Source organism: Oncorhynchus mykiss, chromosome 19 (assembly GCF_013265735.2).
Source record: "Oncorhynchus mykiss isolate Arlee chromosome 19, USDA_OmykA_1.1, whole genome shotgun sequence".
NCBI lineage: Eukaryota > Metazoa > Chordata > Actinopteri > Salmoniformes > Salmonidae > Oncorhynchus > Oncorhynchus mykiss.
The window spans coordinates 6707108-6720918 of NC_048583.1; positions in this window are offsets into that span (position 1 = coordinate 6707108).

Genomic DNA, 13811 nt, shown 5'->3' on the forward strand with positions numbered 1-13811 from the left:
TGTTTAATACCTCTCCTTCTGTTTAATACCTCTCCTTCTGTTTAATACCTCTCCTTCTGTTTAATACCTCTCATTCTCCCCTCTTCACCATCCCTTCTGTTTAATACATCTCCTTCTGTTTAATACCTCTCCTTCTGTTTAATACCTCTCCTTCTGTTTAATACCTATCCTTCTGTTTAATACATCTCCTTCTGTTTAATACCTCTCCTTCTGTTTAATACCTCTCCTTCTGTTTAATACATCTCCTTCTGTTTAATACCTCTCCTTCTGTTTAATACCTCTCCTTCTGTTTAATACCTCTCCTTCTGTTTAATACCTCTCCTTCTGTTTAATACCTCTCCTTCTGTTTAATACATCTCCTTCTGTTTAATACATATCCTTCTGTTCTGTTTAATACCTCTCCTTCTGGTTAATACCTCTCCTTCTGTTTAATACCTCTCCTTCTCCCCTCTTCACCATCCCTTCTGTTTAATACATCTCCTTCTGTTTAATACCTCTCCTTCTGTTTAATACCTCTCCTTCTGTTTAATACCTCTCCTTCTGTTTAATACCTCTCCTTCTGTTTAATACCTCTCCTTCTATTTAATACCTGTCCTTCTGTTTAATACATCTCCTTCTGTTTAATACCTCTCCTTCTGTTTAATACCTCTCCTTCTGTTTAATACCTCTCCTTCTGTTTAATACCTCTCCTTCTATTTAATACCTGTCCTTCTGTTTAATACATCTCCTTCTGTTTAATACCTCTCCTTCTGTTTAATACCTCTCCTTCTGTTTAATACCTCTCCTTCTGTTTAATACCTCTCCTTCTGTTTAATACCTCTCCTTCTGTTTAATACCTCTCCTTCTGTTTAACACCTCTCCTTCTGTTTAATACCTCTCGTTCTCCCCTCTTCACCCTCCCTTCTATTTAATACCTCTCGTTCTCCCCTCTTCACCCTCCCTTCTATTTAATACCTCTCCTTCTCTCCTCTTCACCCTCCCTTCTTCCCACACCTGAATGAGAAGTAAGGAGAGGAGAGTATGATGTTTTGAAAGTATTTTTCATGGATCCTCTACCTAGGCCTCTGACTCCATGGTTGTCTCTGTGTGTGTGTGTGTGTGTGTTCAGTAGGTGTTTCTCTGTGTGTGGACAGTACATGTAGGTGTTTCTCTGGTGTGTCTGCTTGTGAGCTGCTTTGTGTGTGTGTGTGTGTGTGTGTGTGTGTGTGTGTGTGTGTGTGTGTGTGTGTGTGTGTGTGTGTGTGTGTGTGTGTTTGTGTGTGTGTGTGTGTGTGTGTGTGTGTGTGTGTGTGTGTGTGTGTGTGTGTGTGTGCGTGTGTGTGTAGGTGTAGGTGTGCGTGCGTGCCTGCGTGCGTGCGGGCGTGCTTGTGTGTGTGTATCCTTCAGGATGCCCACGCTTCATGTGTCTCCTGAATGAGACCAGAGTCTGTTCAATCTCACTGAATTCTCCCTGTACAGAGGTGCTGCTTCACCAGGCACCTTTAATGACAGCAGAAGTCTGTGTGTGTCAGAGAGAGAGAGAATAGAGGGAGAGACAAAGAGACAAAGAGAAAGAGAAAGTGAGAGAGAGAGAGAGAAGGTGTGTGTTGTGGGTGAGAGATAGAGACTAATGCACTTTTTCTCTCAGTGAATCAGAAAGAGCTTAAGGGCCCTGGAGTCACTAGAGAGGAGTCTGCCTTTCTGTTCCTGTCTATCTGTCTGTCCATCTGCCCGCCCGTCTGTCGTTCCGTCTGCCTGTCCGCCCGTCTGTCTGTCACACACCCATACACACTCTCTCACATTCTAAATGATTCAAGGAAAACAGAGCACATTAGCACAGCTACGAGGATCCCAAAATATGTGTTGTGCTCATTAACACTAAACCAAACCGTTTTCTTCTTCCAAGCCTAACATGTGGCCCTACAAAGGGTTATGTGGATGCTAGTTAACACACTTGCCAGTGGAGTATTTTGTCATTTGTCTTGTAAGACCAGTTGAATTATGTCTGAATCCTAATTGACACCTTATTATCTACATAGAGCACAACTTTTTGAGCACATCCCTACGAGTGCTGGTAGGAACTAGTGCACTATATAGAGAATAGTGTGGTATTTGTGACTCATATATTTTTTTGTTGTGCTGCCAGCTTCCAGCTGTTTGGTTGTGTTGTTGCTGCTACTTTCTCAATAAGAACCATGCAGAGAAAACTGGCAACAGTTTAGCAAACAAAAACATGACCACATATCCTTTACTAATGTGTCATTATCATGATTACTGTGTGTGTGTGTGTGTTGTAATGATAGTAATTGATAATGCATGCCAAATGATGTTTTTCACTCAATTTCTCAGGGTATTTTTCGCCAAACAACATTTCTGCAAGGTCCTTGGGCTTTTGACTGTAGATACATCAAAAATAAAATGAATAGACTTTAAAGATGGAGTCCGCAGTTGGGGGAAACAGCGCCGCTATCCGCCCCCACGGCTGTTGTTATTGTTTTGGATTTGTTTTGCTGGTAAAAACCAAAATGCTGCTGTTCTAGAGGGCTACGGTGATGTCCAATGGGGGGGGGGGGGGGTTGGCTGATTGTACACTGACTTCTCTGTTGTTACGGAAGTAGCAGTTTCACCATTGAGGGTTCCAGCTGTAACCAAGGCCAACAAAGCACATCAGATACTGTTCACAAGACTTACAACCAGTCATCTTTAACCTGTAACTGATCTAAGACCAGTTAGCTTTTAACCCTAGAACCTCAAAACGTCTCAACCTGCCTGTTCCAAGGCAAGCTTTAAAGGGATACTTCTTCATCTACTTCCTCAGAGCCAAGGCAAGCTGAGTTGGTTAGATGGGATACTTCTTCATCTACTTCCCCAGAGCCAAGGCAAGCTGTGCTGGTTAGAGGGGATACTTCTTCATCTATTTCCTCAGAGCCAAGGCAAGCTGAGTTGGTTAGAGGGGATACTTCTTCATCTACTTCCTCAGAGTCAAGGCAAGCTGAGCTGGTTAGAGGGGATACTTCTTCATCTACTTCCTCAGAGCCAAGGCAAGCTGAGTTGGTTAGAGGGGATACTTCTTCATCTACTTCCCCAGAGCCAAGGCAAGCTGAGCTGGTTAGAGGGGATACTTCTTCATCTACTTCCCCAGAGCCAAGGCAAGCTGAGCTGGTTAGAGGGGATACTTCTTCATCTACTTCCTCAGAGCCAAGGCAAGCTGAGTTGGTTAGAGGGGATACTTCTTCATCTACTTCCCCAGAGCCAAGGCAAGCTGAGTTGGTTAGATGGGATACTTCTTCATCTACTTCCCCAGAGCCAAGGCAAGCTGAGCTGGTTAGAGGGGATACTTCTTCATCTACTTCCCCAGAGCCAAGGCAAGCTGAGCTGGTTAGAGGGGATACTTCTTCATCTACTTCCTCAGAGTCAAGGCAAGCTGAGCTGGTTAGAGGGGATACTTCTTCATCTACTTCCTCAGAGCCAAGGCAAGCTGAGTTGGTTAGAGGGGATACTTCTTCATCTACTTCCCCAGAGCCAAGGCAAGCTGAGCTGGTTAGAGGGGATACTTCTTCATCTACTTCCCCAGAGCCAAGGCAAGCTGAGCTGGTTAGAGGGGATACTTCTTCATCTACTTCCTCAGAGCCAAGGCAAGCTGAGTTGGTTAGAGGGGATACTTCTTCATCTACTTCCCCAGAGCCAAGGCAAGCTGAGCTGGTTAGAGGGGATACTTCTTCATCTACTTCCCCAGAGCCAAGGCAAGCTGAGCTGGTTAGAGGGGATACTTCTTCATCTACTTCCCCAGAGCCAAGGCAAGCTGAGCTGGTTAGAGGGGATACTTCTTCATCTACTTCCCCAGAGCCAAGGAAAGCTGAGCTGGTTAGAGGGGATACTTCTTAATCTACTTCCCCAGAGCCAAGGCAAGCTGAGCTGGTTAGAGGGGATACTTCTTCATCTACTTCCCCAGAGCCAAGGCAAGCTGAGCTGGTTAGAGGGGATACTTCTTCATCTACTTCCTCAGAGCCAAGGCAAGCTGAGCTGGTTAGAGGGGATACTTCTTCATCTACTTCCCCAGAGCCAAGGCAAGCTGAGCTGGTTAGAGGGGATACTTCTTCATCTACTTCCCCAGAGCCAGAGGAAGTCATGGAGGGTATTTGTATACCTTTACGTTCAGTTTGAAAGGAATATAAAGGTAGTTTTAGCGAGCCAATGCCAATTAGCATCAGGACAATGAATGGAAGTCTATTGTATCTACCAGCATAATAGCAGTTGGGCTCCCGAGTGGCGCAGCGGTCTAAGGCACTGCATCTCAGTGCTAGAGGCGTCACTACAGACCCTGGTTCAGCGGTCTAAGGCACTGCATCTCAGTGCTAGAGGCGTTACTACAGACCCTGGTTCAGCGGTCTAAGGCACTGCATCTCAGTGCTAGAGGCGTCACTACAGACCCTGGTTCAGCGGTCTAAGGTACTGTGTCTCAGTGCTAGAGACGTCACTACAGACCCTGGTTCAGCGGTCTAAGGCACTGTGTCTCTGTGCTAGAGGCGTCACTACAGACCCTGGTTCAGCGGTCTAAGGCACTGCATCTCAGTGCTAGAGGCGTCACTACAGACCCTGGTTCAGCGGTCTAAGGCACTGCATCTCAGTGCTAGAGGCGTCACTACAGACCCTGGTTCAGCGGTCTAAGGCACTGCATCTCAGTGCTAGAGGCGTCACTACAGACCCTGGTTCAGCGGTCTAAGGCACTGTGTCTCTGTGCTAGAGGCGTCACTACAGACCCTGGTTCAGCGGTCCAAGGTACTGCATCTCAGTGCTAGAGGCGTCACTACAGACCCTGGTGCAGCAGTCTAAGGTACTGCATCTCAGTGCTAGAGGCGTCACTACAGACCCTGGTTCGATCCGGGGCTGTATCACAAACGGCCGTGATCGGGAGTCCCATAGGGTGGCGCACAATTGACCCAGCGTCGTGAGGGTGTGGTCGGGGTAGGCAGTCATTGTAAATAAGATTTTCTTCTGAACTGACTTCCCTAGTTATATAAATAAGACTTCCAGTCATTGTGGTACGGCTAGTTAGTAATTATGCTAACGCTAGTCAGCAACTTCCTTCAAACTGCATGCATTATATCAATAGATCTGTGATTCCATCCAGCCTACCTCAATCGATTTTGGAAGATTGAAAAATGGACACTGTTTTCTTTTGTAGCTGCTATTGAATACAGATCGCCCAGTGATCAATTTGAGCGCTTATTAACGTTTACAAATACCTAAAGTTGGGTTATAAAAGTAGGTTGAAGTGTTTTGTCAAAGAATATAGGCAACTTATTTAATTTTTAAACATGACGTTGCGTGTTGGAAGAGAGCTTTTTTCGTGATGCAGACAGGCTATTCAAATGGATATTTTGGGCATATGGACGGATTTAATCGGGAAAAAGACCAATTTGTGATGTTTATGGGACATATAGGAGTGCCAACAAAGAATATCATCAAAGGTAATGAATGTTTTATATTTTATTTCTGCGTTTTTGTGTAGCGCCGGCTACACTAATTATTTTGTTTACGTCGCCTTCAGGCATTTTGGGGTGTTGCATGCTATAAGATAATAGCTTCTCATGCTTTCGCCGAAAAGCATTTTAAAAATCTGACTTGTTGGCTAGATTCACAACGAGTGTAGCTTTAATTCAATACCCTGCATGTGTGTTTTGATGAACGTTTGAGTTTTAACGAGTACATTTAGCATTTAGCGTAGCGCATTTGCATTTCCAGGTGCCTAGTTGAGACGCAGACGTCTCAAGTAGGAGCAAGAAGTTAATGTATATTACTGTATATTTTATTACTGTATATTACTGTATATTATATTACTGTATATTACTGTATATTTCATTACTGTATATTACTGTATATTTTATTACTGTATATTACTGTATATTTTATTACTGTATATTATATTACTGTATATTACTGTATATTATATTACTGTATATTATTGTATATTATATTACTGTATATTACTGTATATTTTATTACTGTATATTACTGTATATTTTATTACTGTATATTACTGTATATTTTATTACTGTATATTACTGTATATTTTATTACTGTATATTATATTACTGTATATTACTGTATATTATTGTATATTATATTACTGTATATTATATTACTGTATATTACTGTATATTATATTGCTGTATATTACTGTATATTATATTACTGTATATTACTGGATATTATATTACTGTATATTACTGTATATTTTATTACTGTATATTACTGGATATTATATTACTGTATATTACTATATATTTTATTACTGTATATTACTGTATATTATATTACTGTATATTACTGTAGATTTTATTACTGTATATTACTGTATATTTTATTACTGTATATTACTGTATTTTATATTACTGTATATTACTGGATATTATGTTACTGTATATTACTGTATTTTATATTACTGTATATTACTGGATATTTTGTTACTGTATATTACTGTATATTTTATTACTGTATATTACTGGATATTATATTACTGTATATTACTGTATATTTTATTACTGTATATTACTGTATATTTTATTACTGTATATTACTGGATATTATATTGCTGTATATTACTGGATATTATATTACTGTATATTGACAGAGCTTTGCGGTGCAGGAACAGCACCTCGTCAGCGGTGTGTTGTGTGTGTCTGTGTACTTCCTGGGGAACTTTTGGAAATGTACACGCGTGTGTTTGTGTGTGTGGCCTCTATGACTAACCCTCTTTCCCTCTGTTATCGGCGACCTTGTCTTCTCTCATCTCCCGTTGCCGGTGACGTTAGGTTGCCCTGGGCCCCCTCTCTTCTTCCTTTCTTTCTTTCTCGCTCTCTCACTATCTCTATCTAACTCTGTCCCTACCCCCTCTCTCTTTCGTTCTCTATTTATCTCTCTCTTTCCCTACCACCTCTCTTTCTTTCTCGCTCTCACTCTCTCACTCTCTATCTATCTCTCTCTCTTTCTCTATTTATCTCTCTCTCTTTCCCTACCCCTCTCTTTCTTTCTCTCTCTCTCTTTCTCTAAATCTGTCCCTTCCCCCTCTCTATCGCTCTCTCTCTTGTCTGTTCACTCCAACGCTCATCGAAGACCCTGGGCTTCCCGTTTTAGCGCCGTGGGCTCCTCTGGTGACATTGGAGGACTGTGTGTTTGTCTAGTCACTAAGGTCTAGTGAGGGGAGTATATCATATTGTGAAACAGAGAGAAACCCCCTGAAGCATGGTGGGAGGTTATACCTGCTCATCCTCCAGTAGTATGGTGAATCTGAGCAGGTGACTGTAGCACAAAACAACCATACACAGAACACGGCACGCTCTACACATTCTACACGTTCTACACATTCTACACGTTCTACACATTCTACACATTCTACACATTCTACACATTCTATACATTCTACACATTGTAACATGACAATGTCTTCTTCTCTCTAACTTATTCATGACCTCTCCTATTCACTTTACTTTGCTACACATCAGATGTAGGTTCAAATACTATTCGAGATGTTTCAAATACTTTGAGCGTTCGCTCTAGGCTGGCCGTAGTGCCAAATGGGCGGGGTTTGCAGTGTTTGAGACTATTCCATTGGTCCATTAAGGCAGGCAAGCTCAATCAAGCACAGATAAAGCATGTGCAAGGGTGTTCAAATCTGATTTGAACCCAGGTCTGCTACAGAAAGGTCAGTTAGTTGTTGCTACATGTACTCAGCTAGGGGGACATAGACATAGAAAGGACATCACTTTGCCACCGGCAGGAACATCACCACAACAATACCCCCTCTCTCTAAACATCATCAGGACAACAACAACACCACATTCATTCTGTCCCCGGAACACTAGAACACACTCTAACATTGTGATGTCACCACGGGCCACTCTAGAAGGCACTTTGAATTTGTGTTCTTTTTACTGGTACCCGAGCTAATTATGAGGAGGGCTCTCCTCATCTGCCCCTGGTGTATGTGTGTGTGTGTGTTTTCATGCCCTTGATGGTAATATTCTCTCTGATCTTGGTCACATGCTTCCGAGTGTGTGCTCCTCCATTATCTAATTACTGTGTGAGCGTGTGTGTGTGTGTGTGTGTGTGTGTGTGTGTGTGTGTGTGTGTGTGTGTGTGTGTGTGTGTGTGTGTGTGTGCGTGTGTGTGTGTGTGTGTGTGTGTGTGTGTGCGTGTGTGTGTGTGTGTGTGTGTGTGTGTGTGTGTGTGTGTGTGTGTGTGTGTGTGTGTGTGTGTGTGTGTGTGTGTGTGTGTGCGTGTGTGTGTGTGTGTGTGTGTGTGTGTGAACAGAAGTGTTTTAGCATGAAAGACAGCTAGTATGTTTAGAGCAGAGCCTCTCAGTTCAATAGCTGTGATAAATTAGACTACAGTACATATCTCCCAGGGGTCTGAAAGTGATGTCAACATAAATACATTTTCCATGTTTCGTCAATCATACTCTTTCACACAACCAAAACATAAACAGTCAAAACACATTTCCCATATCCTGGGGATTTGCATATCTTCAGTTGCCTATTTGCAATCAAATGAGTATGTCAGTCTCTCATATTTAAAACAAAAAAATAAAACAGGAATCGTAATATTTCCAATTGAAGTGTAATTTCCTTTTATGTCCAATCCCATGTCATCATATTCCCTATTTGTTTCCCTGAAATGAGCCACGAGAGAACTAGCTAGCTCTGTCCAAAATGGATCCCCAATCCCTATATGATGCACTGCTTTTAACCAGAGCATTATGGGCCCTTTGGAGTGCACTATACAGAAAATAGAGTTCCATTTGGGACCTAGTCTCCAAGCATTATGAATGAGAAATTACTTTTCAACAGCGAAACAGGGGGAAGGTATTTGTTAAACGTCTTCCAAGTTATTGAGGGATTAGTCTAGAATATCCTGGGAACGGAATGTAATTCAGGAACTGTTATGACTCAACGTCAGCCTCGGGGGTTACACTATTAATGCTCCCCCTGTGAAAAACGACCCCCGGTACAGTGGTTCCTGCCCTGACAATATGCATAGTATTGCCCGGTGGAAAAGTGTAATAAATTTGAGAATTATTTTCAGAATCCTGGAACTGTTAAACTATAATAGAATAGTAGAAGTGCGTTGGTTAGATACCCTGGGGTCATTTCAATCAAACATGTTTTCCTGCTGCCTCTGTTCTCCATGGTCAAATGAAGTTACTGAATGGTTTTGGGAAACGCTATAACTTTATATAAACAGACTCCCATTAAAGTTGGAATGCTTAGCGTGTGTGTGTTGAGACAGGACTTAGTCAGCAAAGACATTGTGTAGACATTGCTATGGTATGACTGAATGGAAGCCCAGGATTTGCCTTTGTAGATGTCTGGCTAAACCACAGGACATAATGACGGCTGGGTAAATCACTAGCAGTCAGGAGAAACAGTGGATCCATGATCAGTAACGATAACTGACTTAAAGACTTGTTGTGTTAATGGGGTATGACTATCTCCCAGGTTGTGTTAACCTTCATCTAATGGGGTACAACTACCTCCCAGGTTATATTAACCTTCATCTAATGGGGTACGACTACCTCCCAGGTTGTATTAACCTTCATCTAATGGGGTACGACTACCTCCCAGGTTGTATTAATGGGGTACGACTACCTCCCAGGTTATATTAATGGGGTACGACTACCTCCCAGGTTATATTAACCTTCATCTAATGGGGTACGACTACCTCCCAGGTTATATTAATGGGGTACGACTACCTCCCAGGTTGTGTTAACCTTCATCTAATGGGGTATGACTACCTCTCAGGTTGTATTAACCTTCATCTAATGGGGTACGACTACCTCCCAGGTTATATTAATGGGGTACGACTACCTCCCAGGTTGTGTTAACCTTCATCTAATGGAGTACGACTACCTCCCAGGTTGGATTAACCTTCATCTAATGGGGTACGACTACCTCCCAGGTTGTATTAACCTTCATCTAATGGGGTACGACTACCTCTCAGGTTGTATTAACCTTCATCTAATGGGGTACGACTACCTCTCAGGTTGTATTAACCTTCATCTAATGGGGTACGACTACCTCCCAGGTTATATTAATGGGGTACGACTACCTCCCAGGTTGGATTAACCTTCATCTAATGGGGTACGACTACCTCCCAGGTTGTGTTAATGGAGTACGACTATCTCCCAGGTTATATTAATGGGGTACGACTACCTCCCAGGTTGTGTTAACCTTCATCTAATGGAGTACGACTACCTCCCAGGTTGTATTAACCTTCATCTAATGGGGTACGACTACCTCCCAGGTTGTATTAACCTTCATCTAATGGGGTACGACTACCTCCCAGGTTGTGTTAACCTTCATCTAATGGAGTACGACTACCTCCCAGGTTGGATTAACCTTCATCTAATGGGGTACGACTACCTCCCAGGTTGTGTTAACCTTCATCTAATGGGGTATGACTACCTCTCAGGTTGTATTAATGGGGTACGACTACCTCCCAGGTTGTGTTAACCTTCATCTAATGGGGTATGACTACCTCTCAGGTTGTATTAACCTTCATCTAATGGGGTACGACTACCTCCCAGGTTGTGTTAACCTTCATCTAATGGGGTACGACTACCTCCCAGGTTGTGTTAACCTTCATCTAATGGAGTACGACTACCTCCCAGGTTGTATTAACCTTCATCTAATGGGGTACGACTACCTCCCAGGTTGTATTAATGGGGTACGACTACCTCCCAGGTTGTATTCAAATTTCGATATCTGGACCTAGACAGCTTGATTGGCTCTGTGATCAATCAAGAAGAATTAATTGTATATCTGAACTCTTGATAAGGCAGACTATTATGATACTTCAGGTGCATCCGGGTTGCATTATAAGTACCATTAATCAAACCTCTCCTTGCCAAGTACAGAAACGGTTTATTTAAAGAAAAATCTGGAATCATGTTTTAAAAGAGACATGAAATGCACCAGGGGAGACAGAGAGAGACAGAAGGGACTAGAGTTTTCAGTGTGACAGAGAGAGACAGAAGGGACTAGAGTTTTCAGTCTGACAGAGAGAGACAGAAGGGACTAGTTTCAGTCTGACAGAGAGAGACAGAAGGGACTAGAGTTGTCAGTCTGACAGAGAGAGACAGCAGGGACTAGAGTTTTCTGTGTGACAGAGAGAGACAGAAGGGACTAGAGTTTTCAGTCTGACAGAGAGAGACAGAAGGGACTAGAGTTGTCAGTGTGACAGAGAGAGACAGAAGGGACTAGAGTTGTCAGTCTGACAGAGAGAGACATAATGGACTGCTATGCTGAAATCTCCTTGATCTTTGAGTGAGTGGCAGAATGCTGTGGCGTCAATCAAAATAATGACACTGGATTTAATCCACTATCCCCTGGACATCTATTTTTAGAAATATGCATTTCTCAGATAGGGAGGGAGAGTGAGAGAGTGAGAGAGTGAGGGAAATGAAGAGAGAGAGACAGAGAGAGAAGCACTAAACAGCTACTTTGTCTTTTTCAGGTTCAGAGTGAAGAGATGAGGAGAGAGAGAGATTGATTGAAGGTGGATGTATGTATATTATATAAACCCTGATGTTCCATCCATCACCAATAATGCATCTGTTGTCTAAAAGGTTACTTTGGGTCTTCCCAAATGTCATCCCATTCCCTATATAGTGAACTACTTTTCACCAGAACTCCATAGGCAGTATATATAGTACCAGGTATATATAGTACCAGGTATATATAGTACCAAGTGTATATAGTACCAAGTGTATATAGTACCAGGTGTGTATATATAGAACCAGTAAATATAGTACCAGGTGTATATAGTACCAGGTATATTTAGCACCAGGTATATATAGTACCAGGTGTATATAGTACCAAGTGTATATAGTACCAAGTGTGTATATATAGAACCAGTAAATATAGTACCAGGTGTATATAGTACCAGGTATATTTAGCACCAGGTATATATAGTACCAGGTGTATATAGCACCAAGTGTATATAGTACCAGGTGTGTATATATAGAACCAGGTGTATATAGTACCAGGTGTATATAGTACCAGGTGTATATAGTACCATGTGTATATAGTACCAGGTGTATATAGTACCAGGTGTGTATATATAGAACCAGGTGTGTATATATAGAACCAGGTGTATATAGTACCAGGTGTATATAGTACCAGGTATATTTAGCACCAGGTATATATAGTACAGGTGTATATAGTACCATGTGTATATAGTACCAGGTGTGTATATATAGAACCAGGTGTATATAGTACCAGGTGTATATAGTACCAGGTGTTTATAGTACCAGGTGTATATAGTACCAGGTGTATATAGTACCAGGTGTATATAGTACCAGGTGTGTATATATAGAACCAGGTGTATATAGTACCAGGTGTATATAGTACCAGGTGTATATAGTACCAGGTGTATATAGTACCAGGTGTGTATATATAGAACCAGGTGTGTATATATAGAACCAGGTGTATATAGTACCAGGTGTATATAGTACCAGGTGTATATAGTACCAGGTGTATATAGTACCAGGTGTGCATATATAGAACCAGGTGTATATAGTACCAGGTGTATATAGTACCAGGTGTGTATATATAGAACCAGGTGTATATAGTACCAGGTGTATATAGTACCAGGTGTATATATATAGTACCAGGTGTGTATATATAGTAACAGGTGTATATATATAGTACCAGGTGTATATAGTACCAGGTGTATATAGTACCAGATGTGTATATATAGTACTAGGTATATATAGTACCAGGTGTATATAGTACCAGGTATATATAGTACCAGGTGTATATAGTACCAGGTGTATATAGTACCAGGTGTATATAGTTCAAGGTGTATATAGTACCCATATTTTACTATTTTTACATTGTAGAATAATAGTGAAGACATCAAAACTATGAAATAATACATATAGAATGTAGTAACCAAGAAGGTGTCAAACAAATCAACATAACCATTATATTTGAGATGATTCACAGTAGCCACCCACTGCCTCGATGACACCTTCGCACACTGGCATTCTCCCAAACAGCTTCACCTGGACTGCTTTTCTAACAGTCTCGAAGGAGTTCCCACATATGCTGAGCACGTGTTGACAGTTTTTCCTTCACTAAGCAGTCCAACTCATGCCAAGCCATCTCATTTGGGTTGAGGTCGGCTGATTGTGGAGGCCAGGTCATCTGATGCAGGACTCCATCACGTCAAATAGCCCTTACACAGCCTGGAGGTGTGTTGGGTCATTGTCCTGTTAAAAAACAAATGATAGTCTCACTAGGCGCAAACCAGACGGGATGGTGTATCGCTGCAAAATTCTGTGGTAGCCAAGCTGTTTAATTATGCCTTGAATTATAAATACATCATGACAGTGTGACCAGTAAAGCACTTCCACATCATCACACCTCCTCCTCCATGCTTCACGGTGGGAAACACAAGTGCAGAGATCCGTTCACCTACTACGTCTCACAAAGACACGGCGGTTAGAGCCCAAAATCTCAAATTTGGACTCCAGACCAAAGGACAGATTTCCACCAGTCTAATGTCCATTGCTCTTGTGTCTTGAACCAAGCAAGTCTCTTCTTCTTATTGGTGTGCTTTAGTGGTGGTTTCTTTGCAGCAATTCGACCATGAAGGCCTGATTCACACAGTCTCCTCTGAATAGTTGATTTTGAGAGGTGTCTGTTACTTGAACTCTGTGAAGCAATTTGTACTTCTGAGGCTGGTAACGCTAATGAACTATATCCTCTTCCTTTCTTCCTGTGGCATTTCTCATGAGAGCCAGTTTCATCATAGCGCTTGAAGAAACT